This window comes from Stegostoma tigrinum, unplaced genomic scaffold (genome assembly GCF_030684315.1).
Source record: "Stegostoma tigrinum isolate sSteTig4 unplaced genomic scaffold, sSteTig4.hap1 scaffold_235, whole genome shotgun sequence".
NCBI classification, from domain to species: Eukaryota; Metazoa; Chordata; class Chondrichthyes; order Orectolobiformes; family Stegostomatidae; genus Stegostoma; species Stegostoma tigrinum.
The window spans coordinates 133,107-144,379 of record NW_026728169.1 but is presented as its reverse complement, the minus strand read 5'-3'; positions in this window follow the sequence as shown (position 1 = coordinate 144,379).

Genomic DNA, 11,273 nt, shown 5'->3' with positions numbered 1-11,273 from the left:
CAGGTTTCCCAATATGAGTTGCTGTTCCTGCATCCTTCAGGTGGAATCGTTGTGGCACTGCAGGAGGCCCAGGATGGACATGTCGTCGAAGGAATGGGAGGGGGGTTTGAAATGTTTTGCGACTGGGAGGTGCAGTTGTTGAGTGTGAAGCCAGCATAGGTGTTCTGCACAGTGGTCCCCAAACCGCCACTTGGTTTCCGCGATGTAGAGGGTGACACAACGGGAACAGCGGATGCAGTATACCGCAATAACAGATGTGGGGTCTGGGATGGGGGGGACAGGGGAGGTATAGGTGCACGTGTAGCTCTTCCTGCGGTTGCAGGGAAAAGTGCCGAGTGTGGTGGGGCTGGAGGGGAGTGTGGAGCAGGCAAGGGAGTCATGGAGAGAGTGGTCCCTCCAGAAAGCAGATAAGGGTGGGGAGGGAAAAATGTCTTTCATGGTGGGGTTGGATTGCAGATGGCTGAAGTGTCGAAGGATGATGCGTTGGATTGGAGGTTGGTGGGGTGGTACGTGAGGAGGAGGGGGATTCTGTTTTGGTTGTTATTGCGGGGAGGGGGTGTGAGGGATGAGTTGTGGGAAATGCAGGAGACATGGTTGAGGGCGTTCTCGATCACTGAGAGAGGTGGTTGTGGTCCTTGAAAAATGAAGACATCTGAGATGCACAGTGGTGGAATGCCTCGTCCTGGGAGCAGATGTGGCGGAATTGGGAATAGAGGATGGCATTTTTGCAGGAAGGTAGGTGGGAGGAGGTGTATTCTAGGTAGCTGTTGGAGTTGGTGAGCTTGAAATGGATATCGATTTCTAGGTGGTTGCTGAAGATGGAGATAGAGAGGCCAAGGAAGGAGAGAGAGGTATTAGAAATTGTCCACGTGAACTTAAAGTTGGGGTGGAAGGTGTTGGTGAAGTGGATGAACTGTTTGAGCTCTTCCTGGAAGCATGAGGCGGCGTTGATACAGTCGTCAATGTAACAGAGGAAGAAAAGGGATTTAGGGCCAGTGTAGGTACGGAAGCGGGATTGTTCCACGTAACCTACAAAGAGGGCGGCATAGCTTGGGCCCAAGCGGTTACCCATGGTCATCCCCTTCATCTGTAGGAAGTTGGAGGAATTGAAAGAGAAGTTGTCGAGTGTGAGGTCGAGTTTGGCTAAGCAGATGAGAGTGTTAGTGGAGGGGGTCTGGTCAGGCCTGTGGGACAGGAAGAAGCAGAGGTCCTTTAGGCCATCTGTATGGGGAATGCAGGTGCACAGGGACTGGGTGTCCATGGTAAGAATGAGGTTTTGGGGACCAGGGAATTGTAAGTTCTGGAAGAGGTGGAGAGTGTGGGTGGTGTCACGGATGCAGGTAGGGAGTTCCTGGACAAAGGAGGAGAAAATGAAGTCCAGATAGGTGGAGATGAGTTCGGTGGGGCAGGAGCTGGCGGAGAGAATGGGTCAACCAGGGCAGGCAGGTTTGTGGATTTTGGGATGGAGATGGAAGTGGGCAGTTTGGGGTTGGGGAATGATGAGGTTGGAGGCTGTGGGTGGGAGGTCATCTGAGTTGATGAGGTTGTGGATGGTTTGGGAGACGATGGTTTGGTGATCGGGCGTGGGGTCATGATCAAGGAGACAGTAGGAGGTGGTGTAGGAGTGTCGGCATACAGCCTCAGCGATGTAGAGGTCAGTGCACCATACTACAACTACGCCTCCCTTGTCCTTGGGTTTTGTGGTGAGGTTGGGATTGGAGCAGAGGTCTGCACGTTCTGCAGGGGAGAGGTTGGAGTGAGTGGGAGGGGCGGAGAGGTCGAGGCGATTGATGTCATGACGGCAGTTAATGATGAAGCGGTTGAGGGAGGGTCGGGGGTCTTGGGATGGTGTGCAGGAGGGGTGGGTGCGTTGGAGGAGGGAGAAGGGGCCAGTAGAGGGAGGGTTAGGCTCACGACTGAAGAAGTAAGCGTGGAGGCGGATGCGGTGGAAAAACTACTCAGCGTCCAAGCATGAGCGGTTCTCGTTGAATTGTGGGTGGAGGGGGACAAAGGTGAGCCCTTTACTGAGGACTGACCGTTCGTCCTCAGTAAGGGGGGTAGTAAGGAAGGGAAGGTGTAGACTTGGCAGGGCTCAGTTTTTCTGTTTCCTCTGGAGCTGCTGGCTGTGGAGGCGGTGGGCAGAGTTGCTTCGGCAATGGCGGGTGGAGTTGCGTCAGCGTCAGCAGTGGGCAGAATTACGTACGGTGGCAGTGGGTGGAGTTGCATCGGCGGTGGGCGGAGCATGGTAAGAGGTGGCAGCCGCGGTGACGGTAGGTGTGTCCTCAGTGTCTATGGTGTTGGACTCGGAAATGGAGGCAGTGGCATTCACTGTCCTGGAAACGGTGTATCCGGCGGCGGAGGATGTGACATCTTTCCTGGTGGCTCCGACAGTGGCCACATGGCCAATGGTGGCGGGCACATTGTGGGGGAGTTCCTGGGTAGGGTTGGCGATTTGGGTGGTGGAGGAAGCCCGTTTTGGATGGTAGGCACCAGTAAGTTTACTGTACTTATGGTTTTTTGTGTCCACTAAAGCTGAGTAGAATTGTGAGTTCAGGTTGTGGATCCTACGAAGAATAAAAGAAAACAGAGCTCCTTTGCAGGTCTGAGAGAGGGAGGCTCTGAGCTGGGGAAGGCTGGATTGCAGTGCCTGGAGATGCCGGCGCATTGTTGCGAGTGTGTGTTTCAGGAGGCACAGGGAGAAACACTTCTGAAATGTCTTAATGTACTGAACGCTTCTGAAGTTCTGGATGTAGACATTGTCACGTTCGGGGTCAAATTGGGAAGGCTTGAATGTGGACTGTAGTCCAACGGGGATGATCTGGTTCCATAGGCAGGGACGCAGAAAGGTGATGTGGCAGTAGTACCTGGTTTGTTCAGGATGTGGTCGAGCAGTTTCAAGGCTGAAGAGGGAAGTTTTTGGAAGCTTTTCCAGGGTAATGGTGAGACTGCATTGAGAGCACTGTGGGCACGATGAAATCAGAAGCTATCCAGAGATGATTGGCTGAACTGATTCCTGTGAGAAATATTTATCTTCAGAGGAAATCATAACCAGACTGGCCCTGGATTTATTGGACTTTAGGCGAATGACACATGGTCTTGTTTAAACCCAAAATATTCTGAGCAGTCTTTTCAAGTTGAATGCTGAAACAATATTTCCATTTGTGAACAGTGGATGGACTGTAAAATGGAGAATATCTCAGTTAGACAATGGTGACTTATTTCTTTTACCCTTTCAAAGGATTGTGTGCTTATGGAAGTCTTTCCAGAGAGAGATGGAGGATAAAAAATTGAATATTCTTAAGGGAGAGGCAGAAAGATTCTTGACTAAGAATGGCACACTAATGTTATAAGGGGTGGAGAGGAATGTTTATTTGAGGCCACATCCAGATCTTTCAAGAACTCATGGCATGGCAGACTGGGTTTGATTTTTCTGATCACTTACTTCTGATCCAAGTTTGTACGTCTATTGTCTTCATAAACTGGAAAATAAGGAAAGAATTCATGTGGCCACGAAGGCTCTCCCTTTCAGAACAATGGGTACAACTTCCAAATCCGATTTTTAAACAGCACTATGAAAATATTCGGGAAAGTTTCATGGTTTTCCAGAAAGAACAGAGGAATAGAACAAAGTTAAATTCTCATTAAAACTGCTTTAGTAAACAGATTGGGCTGAATATATGTCTTTAATAGAACAGATTACTTTTATTTGTTCTGGTGAGATGAGTTTCATTGACAAGAGCAGCATTTATTGCCTCTGTCTAATTCCCATTCAGAATATGATGATGAAACCCAGGGACACTAACAGATATGTTTCATGGAGAAGTACAGGATTCTGAGCAAGTGACAGTGAATGGACAATGATATATATCCAAACCAGGATGCTGTGTGGCCTTGGACAGCGTAATCCTCAACATTTGATGCTCACAACATATGGAAATTGTAAGACTGTATTTTCTGTTTTCAAAAATTAAGGTCAGAGAGTCATTCAGTTGACAAACAGGACCTTCAGCTCAGCATGTCTATTCCAGTCAAACAAACAAAACTGCATTAATCACACTTACCTAGAAGTCTACAGCCACTAGGCTCTGGCATTTTGAATGCTCCTCCAGCTGCTTCTCAAATGCTGAGTTATCTAAATTATCTGTGACCTGAGATTTTGCTTTTTTCTTTCACTTTATGCTTGAACTGCGTTTTGCAAATATATCCCACAACATCAAAGACAGTGATTAGCTCGATAGATCATTACAAATGTCTACATTGTTTTATAATCTTCGGGAAAATCAGACTTTCTTTTGAATTCATTTGGGATTTTAATGTAGCTAGATCAGCCCTAATTGACCTTGAAAACTTCCAGCCCGAATTTCACCAAATTGGAAATGTCGTGGACACTTAAAAAGGTTACTTCAGAGTACAATGGGATCTTGTTCAGATGGGACACTGGGCCACGAGGTGGTAGATAGAGTTTATTTTGAATAAATGTGATGTGCTGTGTTTTGGAATTCAAATTAGGGCAGGACTTGTACTCTAAATGGTAAGCCCTTGGAGAGTATTGCTGGAAAACGTGTCCTGTTAGTGGGCGCATAGTTCCATGAAAGTGGATTCAGAGGCAGCTAGGATAGTGAAGAAAGAATTTGGTACAACTTGCTTTTATTGGCCAGTACATTGTGTATCGTAGTAGGGAGGTCCTGTTGCAGCTGTACACTAGTTAGGCCACTTTTGGAATATTGCATGCAATTCTCTCTCCCTGTTATCGGAAGGATGTTGTGAAACTTGAAAGGGTTCAGAGAAGATTTATAACGGTGTTGCCAGGGTTGGAAGGTTTTAGCTGCAGGGGGCAACTGAATAAACTTTTTCCTGGAGATTCGGAGGCTGAGGGGTGACCTTACTGATGTTTGTAAAGTCAGGAGGGGAATAGATAGGGCATCCAGACAAGGTGTTTTCACTGGGGTCGGGAAGTCTAAAATTACACGGTGTGGGTTTAAGGTAAGCTGGAAAATATTGAGAAGGGACGTCAGGGGTAACTTTTTCACACAGAGGGTGGTGTGAGTGTGTGTGGAATGAGTTGCAAGGGGAAGTGCTAGATTTTGGTACAATTACAACATTTGAAAGGATGGGTATGTGATTCGAAAGGGTTTAGAGGGATATGGGCCAAATGGTGGCAAATGGGAGAAGATTTATTTGGAATATGTAGTTGGCACGGACGAGGTGAAACTGAAGCCTCTGTTTCCGTTCTTCACAACTTTCTGACTCTATGATTTGGTGAATTTCTGATGAATAGTTACATGCAGGATATTTGTTTCTGGAAGTTGATTATTTCATTGAATATCAAGGGAGGGCTTTTGGTTTGCCTCCTGTTGGAGATAATTCCTGCCAGACAGCACTGAAGGACTACTCTTGTTAGCCATTCATCAGCTAAACCTGAATGGTGCCCACATCTTTTGGAATAACGACACAGATGACTGCAGTAACTGAGGACCATGAAATGGTGCTGAGGACTCGGTTTCAGTACAGTTGGGTTGCTGATGTTTTAATCTCCTGTCAATATGTTCTGTTAGTTTGTGAGCATTCACAATCCTGGCTCAAACAGAAACAGTCTCTTTGACAATGCATATTCGAGTGACACAAACATGGAACCGGATCATGGAAACAGCACTGGAAGGGAGTGGAGGTTAAGAACTGGCAGGAAAACAAATACATCATCAAAATGTGCATTTGGGAACAAGGAGTTTATTGTTCTTTTGAGGAATGACAACATAACAGCTAAAATACATTATTCTAATGAAGGGAAAGCTGTATCCATTTTATTAGCTTCATTAAAATAACGGTGATTAACAGCTGGAATAATCTGGCACTGACCATTTGAAAAAAGCTGGATGTTTTCAGAGACAGCTGGGCAGTCCCAGGTTGAGTGAGTGCTGATACTTTATGAGAGATGCGGTTTTGAAAAAAACTTTCTGAACACAGTTGATGGAACAGACAAACAAGTGCCATTGGCTAGTACTTTGGAATATATCAGGCCTTTCATGGCTGCTACCACATAGAATCAGACAATTGAGAAAAATCTCATTGAGACTGCACTACCAGGTGATCCAAATGCTTTTTATAGTTTGGCATGTTACCTGCCTCAGCTATCCTCCTAAGCAGTACATTTCAGACACCAAATAGCCTCGTCACAAATAGGACAAACATCACCTGACAGAATTGCAAGTCTATACTGAAAATTCTTCGGAATTTTGTGAGGACAGTGAGCACAGTGTTCTGTACTTTCACTCTTTATTGTTTCAGCTGGTGTTCCAATATCATTTGAAGTGAGATCAGAGTAACTTCCCATGCCGCCCATGCTACTTCACTCATTATGGCATCATGGACCCGAAGTAAAAACGTGATCAATGCAAATTGGAGACAATCCTGCACAATCTTGGAACCCCTTATAAACAGTTCTGTGTGTACTTCTGCACCACTTGGATTGGAAGCGTTTCAGGAAGGCAGCTTCATGTTACGTTCTCTAGAGCTCTTGATGAAAAATAAACATTGTCCTTGCTCGTGCCTGCTAAAATGCATGGATGAGTGTGTCTTATTAAGAATATCAAGATACTTTATGGTTTCAAAGTTGAGTCTAAAGTCTTGGAAGGTAAGACTTTGCCAAATGAGTATAAGCCCAGCAACATCAGGAGCATGGCATGACATTGTGGTAAGGATCCTCATCGTTTTCAATCAGAGGACTGACCATGCGATATCAGTGGCACTGAGTTCAATCCATTCTTGGCAATTTATCTCAATGCGACATGGCATCAATATTAGGGATCTTTAATGCGGAAACTTTGCAATGACTCATTTAATGATCATTCACAAATACTTGAAGGTCAACTCAAATGGCAGCTTTATTGTTCTGATCCAGATCAGACAAATTGTGACAGTCCAAAAGAAAGAAAAGAAATTCTGGAATGTAACTTATCCAGTCCAGCAGCATCTGTAATATGACTTTTTCAGAACAGGTTCATAACAGACTAGATATGTTAACTCAAAGTCTGTCTCCAGATGTTGCCTCATCTCCACCAATTTCTGTTTCTGTTTCAAATTTCCATAATCTCCAGCATTTTGCTTTTCTGGACTGGCCCAGCTTGGTCGGATTTTGACAATATCATCCATTCCTGTTTCCATTAGCGTTATTCTGCCGATTACACCCATCATGCCCCAGTGTCTGTTTCTTCTTTTAAGTTCCAAAAAAATGCGAATATCATCCTAAATGCATGAATATCTGGAAATCAATTTTGATTAAAAGTAATTTTAGAGGTGGCTGCACTTCATGAGACAACAGAAATAGATGACTCATGACAGCACAATCCGTGCCCTTCACTGAAAGCATCTCCCCTCAGGCTCTGAAAACTTTTCATACAAATCTCAGAATATTTACAGCAAAGCTGTGGTCACTCAGCCCATCATCTCTGTACCGGCTGGGGATGAACTGTATTCCTACTATTATTATTCTGTCATCTCGAGATACACCTAACATTTTGAAATCTTGATCTGCTTTTAATTTTGAATATCCTGGGGATACCCCATGATTAAAAAGTGTATACATAATACGTAATTTCCTACATCACATTTAAAGTTATCATACTATGATCATATTGTTGTTTGGCACTCCATCTCCCAAGTATAACGTATTGACTTGCTCTGCTTTGCATTTCATTCTGTCTGTCAGAATAAGTGCTAGTTAAATACTGGTGACATTGGGATATTACTGTCTTCCGCTCCAGTCACTACAGCCACTGCCACCATTCCACTCGTCTCTGAACCAATGTCACATTCATTTTGTCCCTGACTATTTCGTCCATGATGTTTAATGACAATGTCATTGTACACGCTGCATTTGATTTTAGTTTTGGTCAATTGAATCAAGAAATGTAAATGTTAGTGTGTTAAAGCACATAAACTGCAATGAAGAACTTTGCATGTTGAAGATACATTGTTGTTTTATTACAGCAGCGAGAAAACCACACTTACTCTGCAAGGTCAGCCCGACTATGCCCAGCGATTATTTTTTGTTGTTGTTGGTTGTGTCAGAGTAATCAGCACAGGAATAACATTTTGATTGTGTTCTTTTTTGGAGGGGGAGGGTGTTGGTGCAGGTGGTTACAGCATTGCACATGGACAACAGGGCAGAGCCATTTAGCCTGAAAAATGAAAACATCCATCATTCTCCCCCACGACAGACGTCATTAGAGCAATAGCTAATGGTATATAAGACCTACAGCCAACGATGTTAACGTGCAATCCAGTCCAGTTTTAATTGTGAACTGAAGATTCACTGAAGGTGTATTGAAAGGCGTTATCTGGAACTGTTTGTTCGGTGACTGTGATTGATGTCAGTCTCCACAGATTCGAACTGTGTCACAGGAGGCTTTCCCTCTCCTATTACTAAGGGGCTCCATTCAGTGTGTTATCCCACAGTACAAGTGAGACATCAGCAAACACACTAACAGGGATCAGCAGCTGCAGAGAGAGGGGGCGGAGAGATCAGAATCTGAGAACAATAGACTGGAATGTTACAACAATGGATCAGAATCTGAGAACAATAGACTGGGATGTTACAACAATGGATCAGAATCTGAGAACAATAGACTGGAATGTTACAACAATGAATCAGAATCTGAGAACAATAGACTGGAATGTTACAACAATGGATCAGAATCTGAGAACAATAGACTGGAATGTTACAACAATGGATCAGAATCTGAGAACAATAGACTGGGATGTTACAACAATGGATCAGAATCTGAGAACAATAGACTGGGATGTTACAACAATGGATCAGAATCTGAGAACAATAGACTGGGATGTTACAACAATGGATCAGAATCTGAGAACAATAGACTGGAATGTTACAACAATGGGCAGGAGTTTATCCTCGGGTCTTTACTATCTTACTAACTATAGGTCGACATTACCAGAGCGGATACTTGGTGTACTGTGGGTTATTCAAGTTGGTTACTATCCCATTCTCGCTATTGTTGGTGTTCCTGGTAAGTCTCTCTATCTCTGTCCAGTCATTACTTCCACAAAGTATATTCAACTTTATTGTTGTTTCTGTTGCCGACATTTGGAAAAGATGGAATCTATTATCTTCAGTTTAACTAAAACCTCACTTCATTGTTCATGAATTTCAGACTCATCCTTCAAAGGCATCTGAGAAGAAGACTTGTTCACATCATTGAGGGCCTTTATTGATTTATGTTTCGCTATTGTCTCCATCGCCAAACCTGTCCAACACCAGCTCCATAATGTCCCCACTCTCCCCCTCTGCCTCTGTACTGTTACTGAATAAACCATTATCTATGACGTGGTAAAATTCAGACTTGATAGTTCCAGCTCATTTCTGACCTGTCTTCCAAGTTACAATTAATTTGATCACACCCTTGTTCTTGTTTCTGAAGTAATCAACGATAGGAACATCATGTCAGATCAATTAAGTCACTCAGCAGGTAATTCCAGAGACACAGGTTATTACTCTAAAGATATTGTTTCAAATCACACCACAGTTGGTGGTAGAACTTAAATTCTAATGATAAGAATTGTAACGAAAGTGAATTTCAGTAATAACAACCATAAAATCAGCAGCATTTTGACTAAAAAACCGATCTCATTCCACTGATCTCCTCTGATAAAGAAATCTAACGTTTTACTGGTCTGGATTAAGTGTGAATTCAAACCCATAACAATGTGTTTGGCTCCAAACTGCCTTGTGGAATGGTCACAGTTAAAGGTAATTGACGATGGTTCACATGTTGCTGCTATCGCGACTGTGATACAGAAAATTGTGCAATTACATTGTCCACTGCTTCTATGAAGAGCAGACTCATTAATATTTCAGGCCACTGCGACTGTGTAGAGATATGTCTATTTATCAGCCAGGAAAATAAACTAAGGAGAGAAAGGCATTTCCAACAGTGGGAGAGTACACAATGTATGCATCAGGGAGAGGGCAGTACTGACAAAGAGCATCAAGTGAACTGGTTTCATTCTAGAACTTACTCAGAGATAGTAGGAACTGCTGATACTGGAATATGAGATTAGGTATAGAGCTGGATGAACACAGGAGGCCAGACAGCACCAGAGAAGCAGGAAAGCTGATGTTTCGGGTCTGGGCGCTTCATCCAGCTCTTCACATTGTTATCTCATTCTAGAACTTTCTTTGCAGCAGTGGGTGACTTATCCATCATGTGCCAGAGTGCCGACCTCCAATATATTCACAACATGACAAACGCCAGCCCTGCCTGGTGTAGTGAATGTGATGTTCTGTTTCCATGAAGGGAGGAACAGAAACTCTTCCAGAAATAGCAGGGAACATGGTGAATAGTGAAAATGAGGAACTGTGGGAAATTCAAATCAATTTTTTCCTGAGATAACTTGCTTCATTGTTCATTACATCACCAATTTTAGTGTCATCTGCAAACTTACCAACTATACCTCCTGTTTTAAAAGTGAAATCATTGTAGAATGACAAAAACAATGGCCCATTACTGGTCGTTGTAGGACACCATTGGCCGCAGGTTTGCATTTCGAAAAGCACTCTGTCACTGTGCTTTGTCTTCTTCCTTTAAGCTAATTTTTATTCAAATTGTTCGTTCTCCCTGTATTCCATGTGATGTGACATTGCTAACCAGTCCACCATGTGGAACCTTGTTGAATGCCTGACTGAAACCTATATAGACAACATCTAACACTCTGCCTCCATCAATCCTTCTCATCATTTCTTCAAATTTAATCAAGTTATTGAGACACAATTTCCCAGCGCAAAGCCATGCTGACAGTCCTCAATCAGCCCTTCCCTTTCCAAATACATGTAAATCCTGTCCTGAAAATCCCCTCCAACAATATGCCCATCACTGATGTCATCCTCACCAGTCTACAGTTCCCTATCTTTCCCTGATCACCTTTCTTCAATAGTGGGACCATGATAGCCAACTTTCAGCCTTCCATCACATCATCGGTGGCTATCGATGATACAAATATCTCAGCAAGGTGCCCATAAGTCAGTTCCCTAGGTTCCCATAAATGCTGAGGATATATTTGATCAGATCCTGATGATTTATTCATCTTTATACATTTTAAGGGGCCAGCACCACTACCTCCGTAACGTGGACACTTCTTGCTGTTTATTTCCCCGAGTTCCCTCAGGTTCGTATGCTTTGAACAGAAAGCACAGATACAATTTGTTCATTTTAGTAACTCACTCATCTCCTGCGGTTCCACACATAGGCAACCTTGCT